We start from the raw sequence: 23,253 nt of genomic DNA on the forward strand, positions 1-23,253 counted from the left end.
AGGTGGGATGTTTGGAACTAAAGATGTTTATTAGATAATACAACAAGAAACAAACTATCTTTCCCTATTACTAAGAGGGGTTTCCCTGTCTCAACTAAAGATCTAAGGTGACTGTCAGGATGTCTGTTAAAGTAAAAGTGTCTATCGCACTGTGTCAAGAAAACGTACTTCTGCTCCTCATACTATAAATGAAAGAATAAAGCAGTACCGTTCTGGTTCCAGGAAAATGCCTCCCTTCCCCATGTTTACGGTCAAAGTTCCACACAATATTTCATTGGTGGTCTAGGATAATGACTCTTGTCTCCTGGCGTTCAGTCTCAGATAGCCTGGGGAATGACTTCCTTGCCCAGGTCACAAAGTTCCACACAATATTTCATTGGTGGGCTAGGATAATGACTCCCTTCTCCTGGCGTTCAGTCTCAGATAGCCTGGGGAATGACTTCCTTGCCCAGGTCAAAAGTTCCACACAATATTTCATTGGTGGGCTAGGATAATGACTCCCTTCTCCTGGCGTTCAGTCTAAGATAGCCTGGGGAATGACTTCCTTGCCCAGGTCACAAAGTTCCACACAATATTTCATTGGTGGGCTAGGATAATGACTCCCTTCTCCTGGCGTTCAGTCTCAGATAGCCTGGGGAATGACTTCCTTTTGCCAGGTCACAAAGTTCCACACAATATTTCATTGGTGGGCTAGGATAATGACTCCCTTCTCCTGGCGTTCAGTCTCAGATAGCCTGGGGAATGACTTCCTTGCCCAGGTCACAAAGTTCCACACAATATTTCATTGGTGGGCTAGGATAATGACTCTATTCTCCTGGCGTTCAGTCTCAGATAGCCTGGGGAATGACTTCCTTTTGCCAGGTCACAAAGTTCAAAACACTATTTAGCTTGTGGGTCAGGAGAATGCCTCCCATCTCCTGGTGTTTGGTCTCAGCCTCAAATTAGCCTGGGGGAATGACTCCCTTCCGTGGGCCTGTTTGACCTTCATCCCAGTCACAGTTACCTGGAGAATTACTCCCTTTTCCTGGTCTTCTCCTCATTAGGTTTAACACTTACAACATCCAACTCTGAGTGTTATGAGGGCCCACAATCCTGGCTTCTATCTTCTTTGCTTTGGTCCATTTCCCTGCCAAGTACTGCCACAAGGAAGATGACTTGAATCACTCTCTTGGTTTCTCTTCTTCTTTAGTTTAGACCACTTGGTTCACTTCCCTGCCAAGTACTGCCACAGGGTAGATCACTTTTATCAGTATCTCGGATTGGGTCCCCGACCCCAGTTTATCTCCCCTTCTCTATGTGTCCCATTGGCTGCCTCGCTTGCCAAGTACTGACATGAGGGGGATAGTCCTGCTCATTATATCCATGCAGGTTTTTTTCCTCCTGTACCTTCCAGCCCCTACCAGTCCCGTTAACTTGCCTGTTCCCGGGATGTGTGGCCGGTTCTTCCTGGTGTCTGAGCTAATGGCCCTTTGGAACATGCATATGTAATGGATGGAATTACACCAGAATAATTCTGAGTCTAAATAAGTGGACAAATTCAAGAAGATGGCAAGTTACTGTTTTATTAAAAATTATGTAAAACAGGGAGGTTGCAACGAACATCAATGGACAGATGCTCAGTCTCTCTCAATTATCTCCACAAAAAATAGAATTTTTATACTCAATAATGCATCAGGGTGACATCATACTACGTGGCAATAGTGAAAAACCTATTGAGGGTCGGGATTGGTTAAGGGAAACATCTAGATAGGCACTTATATAGGATTGAGGATTGTTATTGGCTGTCCTTTATAAGGTGGACAACCTATGCCTACCTCTTAAAACTTTCATTTCAGAAACATTACATACACAGTTTCTCATTGGTCTTACAAGCTATAAGTTCCTTTGTTATATGGACTAATACAATTGGTTGCCATGTGTGGAACATTCAGTTGATGGAGCAGCGTGTAAGCCTAGACCCAGGTGCTGGGAGATAGGACATGAAGCTACCTTACCACCCAATTAGCCCAACATCTCTCATCACCCATGCCTTTTGCCATGAAATTGTCTTTGTACTTGGCCTTGTAGAGTATTCACAGCACGGGAGTGAGGGCACTTGCTATCATGTCTGGAACTCCAAGTTCAAGCTGACAGGAGACTATGATCTGGTCCGTTTTACAGCTTTTGAATGCTCTAAATGAATTAAAACTTGTCACACTTTGTGTTATTTCTTGCACCTTAACGTGAGAAGATTCATCCTCCTCACACTTCTTCTTCAGAGTAGATAGCTGAACTCGATTTCTACGATCTTGACTTCAGGCCAGGCAGCCTCACCACACAGCTCCATGAGCCTGCTATTGGCCTTCAACACAGCTTTCCCCTATCCCGTCAGGGTTTCTGTCTTACTTATTTCATGATATGGTCTGTACAATGGCGGATTCACCTGCATTCTTTTTACTACTCATAGCTAGCTTCTTTTGTGACTTGATCTACCTTGCGTTTAAGCATCTGTACATTTATTGAACTTGTTTTCTGCAGCACTTTAAAGTGTAATCTTCTTTTCCACGTTCATTAGTTTACTCGATTCTTTAGTTCACCATTTGTCCTGTAGGATCCATACATTACCTTCAGTCAGTATCTCGGGTCATTGTGCACACTTTCTTATGACATCATCAATTCATTTATTTAGCTCTTTCTCATATTCCTTCAGGGAGTTCTTCCTGTAGGTTGTCATCACTTCGGGGCTACATTTGATAGTGTTGTCTGCATGAGTATCTCCTTCCAAATACTTGCTGCGATATTGAAATGATAGGTACTGTCAGGCAAGGCACCGTCTCATGTCTCCAATACACGGAGGGTAGTGGGGTGGGATCTCCTGCATATGTATACAACTGCTCCTCTACTGGTCTCTCTCCTACTCTGCGTGCTGCACGGGCATCTCTGTCTCTCTGTGCCTACACCGCACAGATCTCCTGCCCAGACCTGGGACCAACAAGATGGATGCTGCCTCTTGCATTTGCATCACCATCTGCCAGCCTCCTGTTACCGTCTGGGCGCCATTGGGCAAAGGAATCCTGTTGTCAGCTTGAATCTGGGAGTGGCTTGCTCTCGACTCTGTCCTGGCCTTCTCTGCATCTCATACATGCTTCCTATGCTTCACGGTCTCTGATGCTGGCTGGCTGTGTCTCTCTAATGATTTTTATTGCATAAAAGGAACCACGCCTCTGCGGAAGTCTATACCGCTGCAGTTCCTTCTTTTTATTGCTCTTTATTGTTCCTGTGTCCCACCTCATCCCAGTACTTGGATTACCTATGCTCCTCTTGGTCTTCTTTATCTCAGTACTTTCCAGAACCTTGAGGTAGTCTAATTTACAACAATACATAGGTCTACTGAGGTTAGCAGAAGGAGGAGAGGCTAGAGTGTGTGGGGTTCTGATGTTCGCATAAGGGCTATGACCTAGATGGTTGTCCTTCTCCATAGAGGGGGAGTCTCTCCACATGAGATCCTCCCACATTTTACCGCCCCCAGGGGGACTATCGGGTAGTGGCCTCTCCTCCCTGGCCTCATGGGTTCCCCCGGGTGAGCCGGGTGAGAAGTGATGACATACAGTGATGGAACACACCACCCATTGACTGCCCATAGCCACGCTAATCTCTATGGTCATTTCCACCTGGTTCCTGCCACTCCCCACCCAAAACACCTCCTCATGGTAACTCTTTGAGCTCCCTTTAATCAAGTCTTACCATCAAACTTTGCACTCAAAGAGCCTTCCAATTTTTTTCAAAGCAGTCTTCTGAGAGTTAATTAATTAATTGGAGCTATAAACCTGTAATAACAATGTCTTAACCAAGTTTGCCTTCAGCCACTCGAGTTATAAGCACTATGCATGTCCTTCATTGAAGTCCTATAAAAAACAAGAATTGACAGAGCCAACACTTTTGGATTCTGTATAAGTATTAGGCATTTTTCAAGCACTGCTATTAGATGACCAGTTATTAGCACAACTTGGCACCTGCTGCCATCAATGGGCAGTTAATACCTCTGCAGCAGAGCCTGGCAAGTGCCTTTCCCATGCCTACACAAATGCCCAAACTGTTTGGATTGCCAATGTTTGTTTTTAATTTTGGCTGAAAGTTGGCAAAGTGGAACATCTTTAAAAAGTGTGAGAACGGCACTTGAATGCATTTCTTTTTGATTAATTAGGTACATTGAAAGGACATGCGTTTTGAGATGTGGTCAACATCAGGAAACTCTGATCATTATAAAGTATGAAGCAGGCACAGCATTTGCCCAAGTACGCTTTGGCAATGCACAGGCCAGAATTACATAGGCAACACCGCCCATCACTGCTTGTACACCCCATGCAGCACTGCACATACAGATCATTGCACACCCACACCACTAGCACTGAGTATACACCCAACGCAGTACTGTGCGTACACACCACCCCACTGCACTGTATGCCCACACTGCCCAACCTTGCACATACACATCACCACACTGCACACACACAGAGACACAGCATTCCAATACAGCAATTCACACTGCAGCAGGAAAAGCAATGCACACACTTCACCCAACTGTGCATACAGTGCCAAAGCATTGCACTGCAGACTCCCGCTGCCCCAGCACCACACACATACATCCGCCAGCAGCACATACAAACAGCCCACTCCAGAATATGTAGGTACAGTGCTATACAAGCATACTGAAGTCTGGGCTTATTGTGCTGGTGTTCATAATGCTATTTTGCTCTACTGTGACAACTACAAATAATGCAATGTGGCATCACTGTGCTAGATGGGCATATGTGAATCTGCCATTCCATATGATAACTTTCATATTGGTATCTGGCCTTTTTGTGCTAAGTGGATATTATGGAACCGTACATTAATATCATAATTGAGTGGGACAGAATCTTGCACTGCTGTTGTAAATGGGCAGAATCTAGACAGAAACATATTTGCTAACTGGCCATAATGGAAGCTGGCACTGCCTCCTAACTGGGCATTATGGCCACTTGCTCTACTATACCAATTTTGCATAGCCTCGATAATCAATTGAGTACCTGGGCACTGGATAGTAATTGCGCGAGAGCCTGATGTATTGATAGCAATACCTGGTGATGGTATGAGTACCTTGGATTTAAGTTGACATTTTGAGTACTTGGGCTTTTGATTGCATTACTTGGTATAGGGTAGCAATATATGTTGCATGGTGTGAGTAGCAGAGCACATCATGCCAATACCTGACAAATTGTAGTATTTTCTGGACCTATGATGGGAATAGCTGGTAATTCGAATGGATATTGATGTATAAAATGCTTATACATCAGGCCAACACTATTTGCTTTGTCAATGCTTGTTCTAAATGGAATCTAAATTGTTGCAGCAGGCATGGTAATAGCCAAATGAGTAATTGGATTTATCAACCTTTTTTTTGTACAATATCTATACCGCTCTCTCCCTATTAAATGTTTCTCCTCCCTGACAATCTTTTTTCCACCACTCACACTAATTTTTAACAACTATCCTACGGTTCAATGCTCCCTTCTTTCACTCTCCCCCAATCCCCATTCTGAACTCTTTCATTCCACTCTTCCACTAGCCAGGGAGAAGCTCTGAAATTACTGTTACATACCCAGAAATTAAATATGTTCTCCTCTTTACACAATTGGCAACCTTGCCAAGTATCCACGAGTATTCTTCAGTCCCAAAACTGGCAGATATTTTTCTAAGGAATTTTCTGAGAGAAGGAGCTTTCTTTGCACAGGTGAAGCCACTGCACAGCCTCTTAACTGTTCCTGTTTCTCCCTGTGAGGCTGAGAGAGCATTAGTATTTTGCGATGACTGAAAATCTGACTGCATTCAAGTACATCTCAGAAAAGACAATCATATTGCTCTGCAGGATACATGAAAATATCATGAATCTGGTAGAAATACAAGCAATATCAAAAACATTTGCTATGGATTCTTAATAATGCACAGATAAAATATATATATATATATTCAGTGAAAAAACTTTGTCAAAGGGACGTTATGGTTCCAAGTAAAACCGAAAAACCCTTGAAATTCGCCGGTTATGGTAAGCTAAGCAACCATAACTCGCGCCACCACCGTGCACTGCTAAGACTAACACTCAGGACATCAAAGATGACATCACAAATGTCATTGATGACATCACTGATGACATCACATGTCTGGCTCACTCTTTTTTGTCTTTTGCTGACATATCTAGGCCACATGGTTTTCTTCAGTAACAGTCAGAAACTAAAAAATGTATTTTATTTGTAGACGTATCCTTCAAGTAGGTTCTTACAGTCATTCCCTTAGAGTCCAGTCACATCATATGAAACATATACATACGAGAAGACACAAGCTTGAAAGACAGCAATACTTTTTGTGCATAAAGATAATCAAAAGACTTATGAGCACTTTGTGATAGTTCTGTTTTTTTTTTTTTTATGGCTGTACTTTCCCTGTATATGGTCATATTTGTATACATTGTACTCACACTACTTTCCTTAGGGTCCAATCACATCAAGTGATACATATACATAGGGTAAATAGCAGCTTTGAAACAGAGCAATCATTTATTTGCATGAAAGTAATCAATTAGGTTATGAATTGTTTCTGCTACTACTTGTGCTTTTTTGATAACTTCACTTTCCCTGTATATACCCATATTGGTATGTGTTCTTGTCTCTTTGTATTTTGTCTATAGTAATGCAATTATATAATACATGGGTTTTATTAGCTACTTATTACATATTTCACAGTACACAAAAATCTATTAAGAAAACAATTATCATTTCATTATTCAACATATTAACATTACGTATATTATACCTTCATCTTGTACGCTGCACACAATGCTATGTTTCTGCATTAGTAGCTTAGTATACTAGATAGAACCCCATAATAGAATACTATTTATATCAATGCATAATTCAATGCACTAATTAGGGTATGATATTTATTGCAATGATCCTTGACACTTTTTTCGCAACATTATAATAAGAATCCCTTGTACACATTTCATGAAAAGTACATACACATGTGATGTCATCAGTGATGTCATAAATGACATTTGTGATGTCATCTTTGATGTCCTGGGTGTTAGTCTTAGCAGTGCACGGTGGCGGCGCGAGTTGTGGTTGCTTAGCTTACCATAAATGACGAATTTCAAGGGTTTTTCGGTTTTACTTGGAACCATAACGTCCCTTTGACAAAGTTTTTTCACTGAATTTCATAGGTTTTTAGTAGCGCAACTTAACCATAACGTCCCTTTAACAAAGTTTTTTCATTGAATTTCATAGGTTTTTATTAGTGCAACTTAACCATAACGTCCCTGTAACACATTTTTTTTTTACTGAATTTTATAGGTTTTTATTAGTGCAACGTCACCATAACATCCTTTTCAATAGATAAATACCACTAGCATCTTTGGTCCTCAAAGTGGGAACCACGGGTGGTAAAACAAAAATAAGATTTTCCTTCCTACACCGGGATGCCTGAGGCGTCCCGGTGTAGGAAGGAAAAACTTTTACCAAGATGGCCACCATGGAAAGGGAAGGTGGGGTGTATAAAGAGAACACAACAGGGCATGAGCGTGGGGTGGGGGGGAACAGGGGAGACACATAGGAACGAGCGGGGGGTGAGAGGGAACAGAGTACAAACGGGGCATGCGCAGGGGGTGGGGGAGAAAGGAAGGAAACACGGGGCATGAGCGGGGGTGGGGGGAACACGAGAGAGACACGGTGCACGAGCAGCGGGTGGGGGGAACAGGGGAGACACGGGGCATGAGCGGGGGTGTGGAGGAACTTGTGGGAGACACGGGGTATGAGCGGGGGGTGGGGAGGAACACGAGGGAGACACAGGGCATGAGCGGGGAGTGGGGGAATCCGGGCACACACGGGGCATGAGTGGGGGGTGGAGGGAACAGGGCACACACAGGGCATGAGCGGGGAGTGAGGGGAACAGGGCACACACGGGGCATGAGCGGGGGGTGGGGGGAACAGGGCACACACGGGGCATGAGCGGGGGGTGGGGGAATAGGGCAAACACGGGGCATGAGCGGGGTGGGGGGGAAAGGAGGGAGACAAGGGGCATGAGCGGGGGGTGGGGGGAACACGAGGCAGACACGGGGCAAGAGCAGGGGGTGGGGGGTAACACGAGGGAAACACGGGGCATGAGCAGGGGGGTGGGGGGAACACGAGGGAGACACGGGGCATGAGCGTGGGGTGGGGGCAACAGGAGAGACACATGGGGCATGAGTGGGGGGTGGGGGGTAACAGGGGAGACACACAGGGCATGAGCGGGGGTGGGGGGAAGGGGAGAGACACAGGGGCGTGAGCAGGGGGTGGGGGGAAAGGAGGGAGACACGGAGCATGAGTGGGGGGTAGGAGGAAGGGGAGAGACACACGGGGCATGAGCAGGGGGTGGGGGGAAGGGGAGAGAGACATGGGGCATGAGGGGGGGTGGGGGGAAGGGGAGAGACACGGGGCATGAGCGGGGGGGAAGGGGAGAGAGACACGGGGCATGAGCTGGGGGTGCGGGGAAGGGGAGAGGCACACGGGGCTTGGGCGGGGGAGGGGAGAGACACACGGGGCGTGGGCGGGGGGAGGGGAGATACACACGGGGCATGAGCGGGTGGTGGGGGAAAGGAGGGAGACACACGGGGCATGAGCGGGGGGTGGGGGGGAAAGGGAGAGACAAGGGCATGAGCAGGGGGTGGGGGGAAGGGGAGAGACACACGGGGCATGAGTGCAGGGTAGGGGGGAAGGGGAGAGAGACACACGGGGCATGAGCAGGGGGTGGGGGGAAGGGGAGACAGACACACGGGGCATGAGCGGGGGGTGGGAGGGAAGGGGAGAGAGACACGGGGCATGAGCAGGGGGGTGGGGGGAACAGTAGGGAGACACGGGGCATGACCGGGGGGTGGGGGGAAGGGGAGAGATACACGGGGCATGAGCGGGGGTGGAGGGGAAGGGGAGAGGCACACGGGGCATGAGCGTGGGTGGGGGGGAAGGGGAGAGACACACGGGGCATGGGCGGGGGGTGGGGGGAAGGGGAGAGACACACAGGGCGTGAGCAGGGGGTGGAGGGGAAGGTGAGAGACACACGGGGCATGAGCGGGGGTTGGGGGAAGGGGAGAGACACACGGAGCATGAGCTGGGGGTGGGGGGAAGGGAGAGACACACGGGGCATGAGCGGGGGGTGGAGGGGAAGGGGAGAGACACACGGGGCATAAGCGGGGGGGTGGGGGGTAAGGGGAGAGAGACACGGGGCATGAGCGGGGGGTGGGAGAAGGGGAGAGAGATACGGGGCATGAGCGGGGGGTGGAGGGGGAAGGGGAGAGAGACGGGGCATGAGCGGGGGTGGGGGAAAGGGGAGAGAGACACGGGGCATGAGCGGGTGTGGGGGGAAGGAGAGAGAGACACGGGGCATGAGCGGGTGTGGGGGGAAGGGGAGAGACACACGGGGCATGAGCGGGGGTGGGGGGGAAGGGGAGAGACACACAGTGCATGAGCGGGGGGTGGGGGGAAGGGGAGAGACACACGGGGCATGAACGGGGGTGGGGGGAAGGGGAGAGGCACACGGGGCATGAGCGGGGGTGGGGGCGTAGGGGAGAGACACACAGGGCATGAGCGGGGGTGGGGGGAGGGGAGAGACACACGGGGCATGAGCCAGGGGTGGGGGGAAAGGAGGGAGACACGGGGCATGAGCGGGGGTGGGGGGGAAGGGGAGAGACACGGGCCATGAGCGGGGGGTGGGAGGTAACACAAGGGAGACACGGGGCATGAGCAGGCAGGGGGTGGAGGGTAACACGAGGGAGACACGGGGCATGAGCAGGGGGGTGGGGGGAACCGTAGGGAGACACGGGGCATGACCGGTGGGTGGGGGGGGTAACACAAGGGAGACACGGGGCATGAGTGGGTGGTGGGGGGTAACAGGGGAGACAGGGCATGGGTGGGGGGTAACACAAGGGAGACACGGGACATGAGCGGGGGTGGGGGGAGGGGAGAGACACACAGGGCATGAGCCAGGGGTGGGGGGAAAGGAGGGAGACACGGGGCATGAGCAGGGGTGGGGGGGAAGGGGAGAGACATGGGGCATGAGCAGGGGGTGGGGGGGTAACACAAGGGAGACACAGGGCATGAGTGGGTGGTGGGGGGTAACAGGGGAGACAGGGCATGGGTGGGGGGTAACACAAGGGAGACACGGGGCATGAGCGGGGGTGGGGGAGAAACACGGGGGAGACACGGGGCATGAGCGAAAGGTGGGGGTAACACAAGGGAGACACGGGGCATGAGCGGGGGGGTGGGGAGAACAGTAGGGAGACACAGGGCATGAGCAGGGGTGGGGGAAACATGAGGGAGACACGGGGCATGAATGGGGGTGGGGGCAACAGGAGACACACGGGGCATGAGTGGGGGTGGCAGGTACACGAGGAAGACATGGGGCTTGAGCGGGGGTGGGGGGCAACAGGAGACACGGGGCATGAGCGGGGGGTGGGGGCAACACAAGGGAGACACGGGGCATGAGCAGGGGGTGGGGAGCAACAGGAGACACACGGGGCATGAGCGGGGGGTGGGGGGTAACACGAGGGAAACGCTGGGCATGAGCAGGGGGTGGGGGGGAACAGGGGAGACACGGGGCAATGGCGGGGGTGGGGGGAACAGGACACACACGGGGCATGAGCGGGGGTGGGGGGAACAGGGGAGACACGAGGCATGAGCGGGGGGTGGGGGGAAAGGGGAGAGACACGGGCCATGAGCGGGAGGTGGGGGGTAACACAAGGGAGACACGGGGCATGAGCAGGCAGGGGGTGGAGGGTAACACGAGGGAGACACGGGGCATGAGCAGGGGGGTGGGGGGAACCGTAGGGAGACACGGCGCATGACCGGTGGGTGGGGGGGGAAGGGGAGAGACACACGGGGCATGAGCGGGGGGTGGAGGGGAAGGGGAGAGACACACGGGGCATGAGCAGGGGTAGGGGGAAGGGGAGAGACACACGGGGCATGAGCGGTGGGTGGGGGAAAGGGGAGAGAGACACGGGGCATGAGCGGGGGGTGGGGGAAGGGGAGAGAGACACGGGGCATGAGGGGGGGTGGAGGGGGAAGGGGAGAGAGACGGGGCATGAGCGGGGGTGGGGGGTATGGGAGAGAGACAGGGGGCATGAGCGGGGGTGGGGGAAGGGGAGAGAGACACAGGGCATGAGCGGGGGTGGGGGGAAGGGGAGAGAGACACAGGGCATGAGCGGGGGTGGGGGGGAAGGGGAGAGAGACACGGGGCATGAGCGGGGGTTGGGGGGGAAGGGGAGAGACACACGGGGCATGAGCGGGGGGTGGGGGGGAAGGAGGGAGACACATGGTGCATGAGCGGGGGTTGAGGGGAAGGGGAGAGACACACGGGGCATGAACGGGGGTGGGGGGAAGGGGAGAGACACACGGGGCATGAGCAGGGGGTGGGGGGATAAGGGAGAGACACACAGGGCATGAGCAGGGGTGGGGGGAGGGGAGAGACACACGGGCATGAGCCAGGGGTGGGGGGAAAGGAGGGAGACACGGGGCATGAGCAGGGGTGGGGGGAAAGGGGAGAGACACAGGGCATGAGCGGGGGGCGGGGGGGTAATACAAGGGAGACACGGGGCATGAGCGGGTGGTGGGGGGTAACATGGGAGACAGGGCATGGGTGGGGGTAACACAAGGGAGACGCGGGGCATGAGCGGGGGTGGGGAGAACAGTAGGGAGACACGGGGCATGAGCGGGGGGTAGGGGGTACAGTGGTGACAGGGGGCATGAGCGGGTGGGTGCGGGGACAGTGGAGACATGGGGCTTGAGCGGGGGGTAGGGGGTAACACAAGGGAAACACAGGGCATGAGCGGGGGGTGGGGGGTAACACAAGGGAAACACGGGGCATGAGCGGGGGTATGGGAAACACGAGGGAGACACCGGGCATGAATGGGGGTGGGGGGCAACAGGAGACACACGGGGCATGAGTGGGGGGTGGGGGGTACACGAGGAAGACATGGGGCTTGAGCGGGGGTGGGGGGCAACAGGAGACACGGGGCATGAGCGGGGGTGGGGGGAACACGAGGGAGACACGGGGCATGAGCGGGAGGTGGGGGGCAACAGGAGACACACGGGGCATGAGCGGGGGGATGGGGGTAACACGATGGAAACACTGGGCATGAGCCGGTGGTGGGGGGAACAGGGGAGACACGGGGCAATAGCGGGGGTGGGGGGGAACAGGGCACACACGGGGCATGAGCGGTGGGTGGGGGGAACAGGGGAGACAAGGGGCATGAGCGGGGGTTGGGGGGAAGGGGAGAGACACGGGGCATGAGCGGGGGGTGGGGGGAAGGGGAGAGACACACGGGGCATGAGCGGGGGGGAAGGGGAGAGAGACATGGGGCATGAGCAGGGGGTAGGGGTGAATGGAGGAAGACACGGGGCATGAGCAGGGGGTGGGGGGTAACACAAGGGAGACACGGGGCATGAGCGGGGGGCGGGGGGGAAATACGAGGGAGACACGGGGCATGAGCGGGGGGTGGGGGGTTAACACAAGGGAGACACGGGGCATGAGCATGGTGGGGGGAACAGTGGTGACACGGGGCATGAGCGGGGGGGTGGGGGGAACAGGGGAGACACGGGGCAATAGCGGGGGTGGGGGGGAACAGGGCACACACGGGGCATGAGCGGTGGGTGGGGGGAACAGGGGAGACAAGGGGCATGAGCGGGGGTTGGGGGGGAACGGGAGAGACACGGGGCATGAGCGGGGGGTGGGGGGAAGGGGAGAGACACACGGGGCATGAGCGGGGGGTGGGGGGAAGGGGAGAGAGACATGGGGCATGAGCAGGGGGTAGGGGTGAATGGAGGAAGACACGGGGCATGAGCAGGGGGTGGGGGGTAACACAAGGGAGACACGGGGCATGAGCGGGGGGCGGGGGGGAAATACGAGGGAGACACGGGGCATGAGCGGGGGGTGGGGGGTTAACACAAGGGAGACATGGGGCATGAGCGGGGGGTGGGGGGAACAGTGGTGACACGGGGCATGAGCGGGGGGGTGGGGGGAACTGTGGAGACACGGGGCTTGAGCGGGGGTTGGGGGTAACACAAGGGAAACACAGGGCATGAGCGGGGGGGTGGGGGGTAACACAAGGGAAACACGGGCATGAGCGGGGGTAGGGGAAACACGAGGGAGACACGGGGTATGAATGGGGGTGGGGGGCAACAGGAGACACACGGGGCATGAGTGGGGGTGGGTGGTACACGAGGAAGTCATGGGGCTTGAGCGGGGGTTGGGGGGCAACAGGAGACACACAGGGCATGAGCGGGGGGATGGGGGTAACACGAGGGAAACACTGGGCATGAGCGGGGGTGGGGGGAAAAGGGGAGACACGGGGCATGAGCAGGGGTGGGGGAAGGGGAGAGACACACGGGGCATGAGCGGGGGGTGGGGGGAACAGGAGGGAGACGCGGGGAATGGGGGGAAGGGGAGAGACACACGAGGCATGAGTGGGGGGTGGGGGGAAGGGGTGAGACACACGGGTATGAACAGGGGGTGGGGGAAGGGGAGAGACACACGGGGCATGAGCGGGGGGTGGGGGGAAGGGGAGAGACACACGGGGCATGAGCGGGGGTGGGGGGAAGGGGAGAGACACACGGGGCATTAGCGGGGGTGGGGGGGAGGGGAGAGACACACGGGGCATTAGCGGGGGGTGGGGGGAGGGGAGAGACACACGGGGCATGAGCGGGGGGGTGGGGGAAAGGAGGGAGACAGGGGGCATGAGCAGAGGGTGGGGGGAAGGGGAGAGAGACACGGGGCATGAGCAGGGGGTAGGGGTGAAAGGAGGGAGACACCGGGCATGAGCAGGGGGTGGGAGGTAAAACAAGGGAGACACGGGGCATGAGCAGGGGGTGGGGGGAACAGGGGACATGGGGCATGAGCGGGGGGGGTGGGGGGGTAACACAAGGGAGACACGGGGCATGAGCGGGGGGTGGGGGGAACAGTAGGGAGACACGGGGCATGACCGGGGGGTGGGGGGAACAGTGGTGACACGGGGCATGAGCAGGGGGGTGGGGGAACAGTGGAGACACGGGGCTTGAGCAGGGGGTGGGGGGCAACACAAGGGAAACACGGGGCATGAGCGGGAGTAGGGGAAACACGAGGTAGACACGGGGCATGAATGGGGGTGGGGGGCATCAGGAGACACACGGGGCATGAGCGGGGGTGGGGGGTACACGAGGAAGTCATGGGGCTTGAGCGGGGGCCAGCAGGAGACACGGGGCATGAGCGGGGGGTGGGGGGAACAGGGGAGACACGGGGCATGAGCAGGGGTGGGGGGGAACAGGGCACACATGGGGCATGAGCGGGGGGTGGGGGGAAGGGGAGAGACACGGGCCATGAGCGGGGGGTGAGGGGGTAACACAAGGGAGACACGGGGCATGAGCGGGTGGTGGGGGGTAACAGGGGAGACGGCATGGGTGGGGGGATAACACGAGGGAGACACGGGGCATGAGCGGGGGGTGGGGGGGTAACGCAAGGGAGACATGGGGCATGAGTGGGGGGTGGGGGGAACAGAGGTGACATGGGGCATGAGCGGGGGGGTGGGGGTAACAGTGGAGACACGGGCCTTGAGCGGGGGGTGGGGGTAACGCAAGGGAAACACAGGGCATGAGCGGGGGGTAGGGGAAACACGAGGGAGACACGGGGCATGAATGGGGGTGGGGGGCAACAGGAGACACACGGGGCATGAGCGGGGGTGGGGGGTACACGAGGAAATCATGGGGCTTGAACGGGGGGTGGGGGGCAACAGGAGACACGGGGCATGAGCAGGGGGTGGGGGGAACACGGGGCATAAGCGGGGGGTGGGGGGCAACAGGAGACACACGGGGCATGAGCGGGGGGATGGGGGTAATACGAGGGAAACACTGGGTATGAGCCGGGGAGTGGGGGGAACAGGGGAGACACGGGGCAGGAGCAGGGGTGGGGGGGAACAGGGCACACACGGGGCATGAGCAGGGGGTGGGGGGAACAGGGGAGACACAGGGCATGAGCAGGGGGTGGGGGGAAGGGGAGAGACACGGGCCATGAGTGGGGGTTGGGGGGGTAACACAAGGGAGACACGGGGCATGAGCGGGTGGTGGGGGTAACGGGGGAGACAGGCCATGGGTGGGGGGGGTAACACGAGGGAGAGACGGGGCATGAGCAGGGGGTGGGGGGGTAACACAAGGGAGACACGGGCATGAGTGGGGGGTGGGGGGAACAGTGATGACATGGGGCATGAGCGGGGGGGTGGGGGTAAGAGTGGAGACACAGGGCTTGAGCAGGTGGTGGGGGTAACACAAGGGAAACACAGGGCATGAGCGGGGGGTGGCGGGTAACACAAGGGAAACACGGGGCATGAGCGGGGGTAGGGGAAACACGAGGGAGACACGGGGCATGAATGGCGATGGGGGGCAACAGGAGACACACGGGGCATGAGCAGGGGGTGGGGGTACATGAGGAAGACATGGGGCATGAGCGGGGGGTGGGGGGCAACAGGAGACATGGGCATGAGTGGGGGATGGAGGGAACACGAGGGAGACACGGGGCATGAGCGGGGGGTGGGGGGAAACAGGAGACACAGGCATGAGTGGGGGGTGGAGGGAACACGAGGGAAACACTGGGCATGAGCGGGGGTGGGGGGGAACAGGGGAGACACGGGGCATGAGCAGGGGTGGGGGGGAACAGGGCACACACAGGGCATGAGCGGGGGGTGGGGGGAACAGTAGGGAGACACGGTCCATGAACGGGGGTGGGGGAACAGTAGGGAGACACGGGCCATGAGCGGGGTTGGGGGTACAGGGGAGACACGTGGGCATGAGCGGGGGGTGGGGGGGAACAGGGGAGACACGTGGGCATGAGCGGGGGGTGGGAGGAACAGGGCACACAGGGGGGCATGAGCAGGGGGTGGGGGGAACAGGGGACACGGGGCATGAGCGGGGGTGGGTGAACAGGGCAGACACGGGGCATGAGCGGGGGGTGGGGGGAACAGGGGAGACATGGGGCATGAGCGGGGGGTGGGGGGAACACGAGGAAGACATGGGGCATGAGCGGGGGGGTGCAGGGCAACAGGAGACACGGGCATGAGCGGGGGGTGAGGGGCAACAGGAGACACACGGGCCATGAGCGGGGGGTGGGGGGTAACACGAGGGAAACACTGGGCATGAGCGGTGGGTGGGTGGGAACAGGGGAGACACAGGGCATGAGCAGGGGTGGGGGGGAACAGGGCACACACAGGGCATGAGCGGGGGGTGGGGGGAACAGTAGGGAGACACGGTCCATGAACGGGGGTGGGGGAACAGTAGGGAGACACGGGCCATGAGCGGGGTTGGGGGTACAGGGGAGACATGTGGGCATGAGCGGGGGGGGTGGGGGGGAACAGGGGAGACACGTGGGCATGAGCGGGGGGTGGGAGGAACAGGGCACACAGGGGGGCATGAGCAGGGGGTGGGGGGAACAGGGGACACGGGGCATGAGCGGGGGTGGGGGAACAGGGCAGACACGGGGCATGAGCGGGGGGTGGGGGGAACAGGGGAGACATGGGGCATGAGCGGGGGGTGGGGGGAACACGAGGAAGACATGGGGCATGAGCGGGGGGGTGCAGGGCAACAGGAGACACGGGCATGAGCGGGGGGTGAGGGGCAACAGGAGACACACGGGCCATGAGCGGGGGGTGGGGGGTAACACGAGGGAAACACTGGGCATGAGCGGTGGGTGGGTGGGAACAGGGGAGACACAGGGCATGAGCAGGGGTGGGGGGAACAGGGCACACATGGGGCATGAGCGGGGGGTGGAAGGAACAGTAGGGAGACACGGGCTATGAGCGGGGCTGGGGGGAACAGTAGGGAGACACGGGCCATGAGCGGGAGTTGGGGGTAACAGAGGAGACACATGGGCATGAGCGGGGGGTGGAGGGGAACAGGGGAGACACGTGGGCATGAGCGGGGGTGGAACAGGGCACACAGAGGGCATGAGCAGGGGGTGGGGGGAACAGGGGACACAGGGCATGAGCAGGGGGTGGGGGGGAACAGGGGAGACACGGGGCATGAGCGGGGGTGGGGGGAACCGGGGAGACACGGGGCATGAGCGGGGGGTGGGGGGAACAGGAGGGAGACACGGGGCATGAGCGGGGGATGGGTTGAAGTGGAGAGAGACACGGGGCATGAGCGGGGGGTGGGGGGAAGGGGAGAGGCACACGGGGCATGAGCGGGGGTTGGGGGAGGAGGGGAGAGACACACGGGGCATGAGCGGGGGCTGGGGGAGAGGGGAGAGACACACGGGGCATGAGCGGGGTGGGGGGAAAGGAGGGAGACACGGGGCATGAGCAGGGGGTGGGGGAAAGGAGGGACACACGGGGCATGAGCGGGGGGTGGAGGGGAAGGGGAGAGAGACACGGGGCATGAGCATGGGGTGGGGGAGAAGGGGAGAGAGACACCGGGCATGAGTGGGGGGTGGGGCGGGAGGGGAGAGACACACGAGGCATGAGTCGGGGGTGGGGGGGAAGGGGTGAGACACGCGGGGGGTGGGGAGGAAGGGGAGAGACACACGGGGCATGAGCTGGGGGCGGGGGAGAAGCGGAGAGACACACGGGGCATGAGCGGGGGGTGGGGGGAAGGGGAGAGACACACGGTGCATGAGCGGGGGGTGGGGGGAAGGGGAGAGACACATAGGGCATTAGTGGGGGGTGGGGGGTGGGGGGAGGGGAGAGACACACGGGGCATGAGCGGGGGGGTGGGGGGAAAGGAGGAAGACCCGGGGCATGAGCTGGGTGGAGGGGGGGAAGGGGAGAGGCACACGTGGCATGAGCGGGGGGTGGGGGGAGGGGAGAGAGACACGGGGCATGAGCGGGGGGTGGGGGGAAGGGGAGAGACACACAGGGCATGAGCGGGGGGTGGGGGATAAGGGGAGAGAGACACAGGGCATGAGCGGGAGGGTGGGGGGAACAGTAGGGAGACACGGGGCATGAGCGGGGGGTGGGGGGAAGGGGAGAGACACATGGGGCATGAGCGGGGGGTGGGGGGAAGGGGAGAGACACGGGGCATGAGCGGGGGTAGGAGGGAAGGGGAGAGAGACACGGGGCATGAGCGGGGGATAGGAGGGAAGGGGAGAGAGACACGGGGCATGAGTGGGGGTGGGGGAAGGGGAGAGACACACGGGGCATGAGCGGGGGGTGGGGGGGAAGTGGAGAGACACACGGGGCAGGAGCGGGGGGGAGGGGAGAGACACACGGGCATGAGCAGGGGGAAAGGAGGGAGACACGGGGTATGAGCAGGGGGTGGGCGGGTCACACGAGGGAGACACGGGGCATGAGCGGGGGTGGGGTGTAACAGGGAAGACCGGTCATGAGCGGGGGGTGGGGGGAACAGGGGAGACACAGGGCATGAGCGGGGATGGGGGGAAGTGAAGAGAGACATGGGGCATGAGCGTGGGGTGAGGGGAACAGTAGGGAGACACGGGGCATGAGCGGGGGGTGGGGGGAAGGGGAGAGACACACGGGGAATGAGCGGGGGGAGTGGGGGGAAGGGGAGAGAGACACAGGGCATGAGCGGGGGGGAAGCAGATAGACACACGGGGCATGAGTGGGGGGTGGGGAGAACGGGAGAGACACACAGGGCGTGAGCGGGGTGTGGTGGGGAGGGGAGAGACACACGAGGCATGAGCGGGGGGGTGGGGGGAAGGGGAGAGATACACGGGGCATGAGCGGTGGTGGGGGGAAGGGGAGAGACACAAGGCATTAGCGGGGGGTGGGGGGTGGGGCGAGGGGAGAGACACACAGGGCATGAGCGGGGGGTGGGGGGAAGGGGAGAGACACACGGGTCATGAGCGGGCGGTCGGGAAGGGGTGAGACACACGGGGCATGACAGGGGGTGGGGGGAACAGTAGGGTGACGCACAGTAAGAGCGGGGGTAGGGGGGGAGGCGAGAGACACACGGGGCATGAGCGGGGGGTGGGGGGGAAGGGGAGAGACACACGGGGCATGAGCGGGGGGTGGGGGGAACAGTAGGGAGACATGGGGTATGAGCGGGGGGTGGGTGGAAGGGGAGAGACACACGGGGCATGAGCGGGGGGTGGGGGGGAAGGGGAGAGATACACGGGGCATGAGCGGGGGGTGGGGGAAAGGAGGGAGACACACAGGGTATGATCGGGGGTGGGGGGGAAGGGGAGTGACACACGGGGCATGAGCGGGGGTGGGGGGGAAGGGGAGTGACACACGTGGCAGGAGCGGGGGGAGGGGAGAGACACACGGGGCATGAGCGGGGGGAAAGGAGGGAGACACGGGGCATGAGCGGGGGGTGGGGGTCACACGAGGGAGACACGGGCATGAGCAGGGTGGGGGGAAGGGGAGAGACACACGGGGCATGAGCGGGGGGTGAGGGGAACAGTAGGGAGACACGGGGCATGAGCGGGGGGTGGGGAGGAAGGGGAGAGACACACAGGGAATGAGCGGCGGGGTGGGGGGAAGGGGAGAGAGACACGGGGCATTAGCGGGAGGTGGGGGGAAGCGGATAGACACACGGGGCATGAGCGGGGGTGGGGGAAAGGGGAGAGACACACGGGGCATGAGCGGGGGGTGGGGGGAACAGTAGGGAGACACGGGGCATGAGCGGGGGGTGGGGAGAATGGGAAAGACACACGGGGCATGAGCAGGGGTTGGGGGAAGGTGAGAGACACACGGGGCATGAGCGGTGGGTGGGGGGAAGGGGAGAGACACGAGGCATTAGCGGGGGTGGGGGGAGGGGAGAGACACACGGGGCATGAGCGGGGGGTGGGGGGAAGGGGAGAGACACACGGGGCATGAGCGGGGGGTGGGGAAGGGGTGAGACACACGGGGCATGAGCGGGGGGTGGGTGGAAGGGGAGAGAGACATGGGGCATGAGCGGGGAGTGGGGGGAACTGTAGGGAGACACGGGGCATGAGCAGGGGGTGGGGGGGAAGGAGGTAGACACGGGACATGAGCGAGGGGAAACGGGGAAGAGAAACAGAGCATGAGGGGGGATGGGAGGAACACACGGAGAATCAGCAAGGGGGGGAACATGGGAGACACGTGCCATGAGCGGGGTGGGGGGAACAAGAGAGAGACACGAGGGCCTGTGCCTCACCGCCTTTTCGTGGCCGACGCAGCCCACATCTACACTGTGCAGGCAGCAGATCCGCTCCGATAAACAAAGATGACGGGCGTCTCTGAAAATAGACGCACTGCACACTTTACGACAGCCAATAGAAAAGCACGTCAGATGTCCGCGCACATCACGCAAGCTGCTTGCCCAATCACCGTCCTGTCCGCGGAGCGAACAGAGAAGGGTGTCCGCGAAGTGAACACAGATATCACTAATTGTTTCTGACCTACTTTTTGGTCATTTAAAAAAAAACTACTGGACGGATTTTCACCAAATTTGCAAAAGCACGCTTTTGGGACAAAGCTGCTGCTCCTGGTCCAAATTTGGTGAAAATCCGTCCAGCGGTTTGGGCTGTAGGCGTGGGAAAAAATAAGTTTTGGGACCCCCCCTATAACTTTGCCCCCCATGGACGAATCCTCACCAAACTTTGCAATTCAGAGTGTGCCATATACATTTTTTTGCAAAGTTTGGTGAGGATTCGTCCAGGGGGAGCGAAGTTATAAGCCGCCCAAAAAGTGCTCTTCCTATGGAAACACCAACTTAACCATAACCACATGGCCACTACCGTGGTATATGGCCACTACCGTGGCCATGTAATATTCAAAAAGAACGAAAACCTGATCCGAATGGTAACAGGAAGAAGTGGACAGGATGCACTCCCAAGAACAGCAGAAAAAGCCCAAATGACTTTCTGCAAAGAGGCAAAAACACCAAAGTGAATCCAGACTAGCAAATCCCTTTATTTTTTAGTTAGTCAGCATGGCAAGGAAAAAGACAAGAAACAACGCGTTTCGCAGTGCACACACCGCTTGACATATATATATCTCAAAGCCCCCTTACAACAATTACATTAGAGCTTCAAAAAGATGAATAGTACTTTGTTTAGGTAACATCTCTGCAGTAAGATCGCAAATGTTTAAACGTTAGCTTTAGTAGTCCACAAATACTTAATTTCTAACACTGTTTTGCTGAAAATGTGTTTATAATGAGCATTGCATATTGTGCTATTGGAAGTGTGACTGTTCTTAAAACTGTCATTATTTGTTTATCCTTTTTTAAACAAATCTAAGAACAAAGAACACTTAGGTTTAAAAGGCTTTAAATATTGGCATTCGGCCCTCTGGTGGTTTGAATTGGGTTATTTTGTGTCTGTAGCAAAGTCCCAAAGGTGTCCCCTGTCCCCCCCCAAGATTGTGTGTGTCTCCTACCGCCCTGTCTTCTGCTTATAGGAGAAAGCAAATCCCTCACGTCCCAATCAGATCCATAAATGACTTAAAATAGAGACCACGCGACAGAGGGAACAGCCGGGGGCCCGCTGCCGGCCGATGAGGCCACAGAGGGGCCCATCTCTACTTCCGTTCACATTGAATGGAAGGGGCATGGCATGCACACTTAGGTGCACTGCAGTCCCCCGCGGCAATGCTCATTCTTTGCACTACACAATTCAATACATGAATCCTTGTGGTGGCATTTACAGTGGTTCCTATAGGAAAATCACCTGTAGGCAAATCACAAGCTGCCGCAAGCACATGTGTTGCTGACAGGTGGAGCAGATAGGGGTTGTGGGCCCTATCCTTTGTGTGCTCCCGCTATGGCTGTCACAGTCTTGCACATCCCTCAACATGATTAATGAGATGTGATACCAGGCATGCGCCTTTTATGCAGGCTGTTATCACTTGATTTAACAATCTAGGGGATTGGAAAATGAGTCCCAGACGGATCCATTTTCACCAGCTATTTCCGCTCTGATAAACACAAAGAACACAAACGCATGGCTGGTCTTGGGACCGGCCCGGCCCTGAGATCGTGGCCCACCATCTTGAAAGCTGCCGATAGATCCAGTAGTATGAGAAGGGATGGACGGAGCAACGACATTGCCCAGCCCTTAGGTGTCCTCTAGGACAGCCACCAGTTTAATTTCTATATGTGGACTCTATCCAGAGCGGAAAGTGGTCACTGAAGGGTGTATGCTATTGCATGGCCAACAGCGTCTGGCCTCATGACCGCAGTTTGCAACTCTCCACATCAACACAAATATCTGTTCAGGAATCAGGAAAGTTTTTAAGGTTTTCTTAAATGATTTCAAATCTCATGTGGAATAAAGATGCAATGAAGGTGCTTTCCGAAGTCTTGGAGGAAGGAATGAGAAAGCGGGGCACCATGTAAGGTCATCTTGATAGGCAAGTGAAGATAGTTAAGCATTAGATGACCTGAGAGTCATGGGTGGGGTGGTAGGGATGAATATATTAGCGATACACAGCTCAATGCATATCCATACAGTGCTAATCAAACATGCACAACTTGTGATGCCACTAATCCTTTAAGTTCATTTTAAAAGATAGTGGGGTTTCCCTGTAACAGGAGCTCGGGAAATACAGGATTTTTAAATAAGGAGAGTGTTCTTGAACTTATCTCAATGGATTTAAATTTTCTCATTTGCATCTACCTCAATGAAAGAACCAACAAAACAGAACCAATGATTGCCGGTAAGATAGCTCAGCAGGTTGAGCGTTCGCTGCTGCGATTTGAGTATGATCTGCAGATCGCAGGTTCGAATCCCAGCAAGGCCACCTCAGCCCTTCATCCTTTCGAGGTCGATAAATGAGTACCAATTTTGGTTGGGTGATATTGTATGTAAATATGTGCTCTGTAAAGCGCTTTGGGTAAAGGCGCTATATATATAACACATCATTATCATTAATTAAAAATACTCGTGTATGAATTCTTTCTTTGTAAGCATATATAACATTTAACACAGGACAATGTCAATACTACAACCACTTTTCCTCACTCGTTCATCCGTGTAATATTCCTCCACGATGATATACATGTTCTTTCTTTTTATTTGTGTTTCCTCCTGTTACTATAGGAATAGATAATTTATTTAATTTCTCTTGTCAATTAATCATCTCAATAAATCAATTGTATAGTTACAATATGCACTGTCTTAATTATAAATATAGATCTACTTGTTTTGACCATAATATTACATTAATTATTTGAGGTGCAATTAGGTCTTCAGCAAAGCAAAAGAAGGGATGGCTGGATGGTTTTGAATTAATCCTCTGCCATTACTCTGGGCAACCCTCCAGAGCATCGTTCT

This window comes from Ambystoma mexicanum, chromosome 2p (genome assembly GCF_040938575.1).
Source record: "Ambystoma mexicanum isolate Mex_15411 chromosome 2p, UKY_AmexF1_1, whole genome shotgun sequence".
Classification (NCBI taxonomy): Eukaryota; Metazoa; Chordata; class Amphibia; order Caudata; family Ambystomatidae; genus Ambystoma; species Ambystoma mexicanum.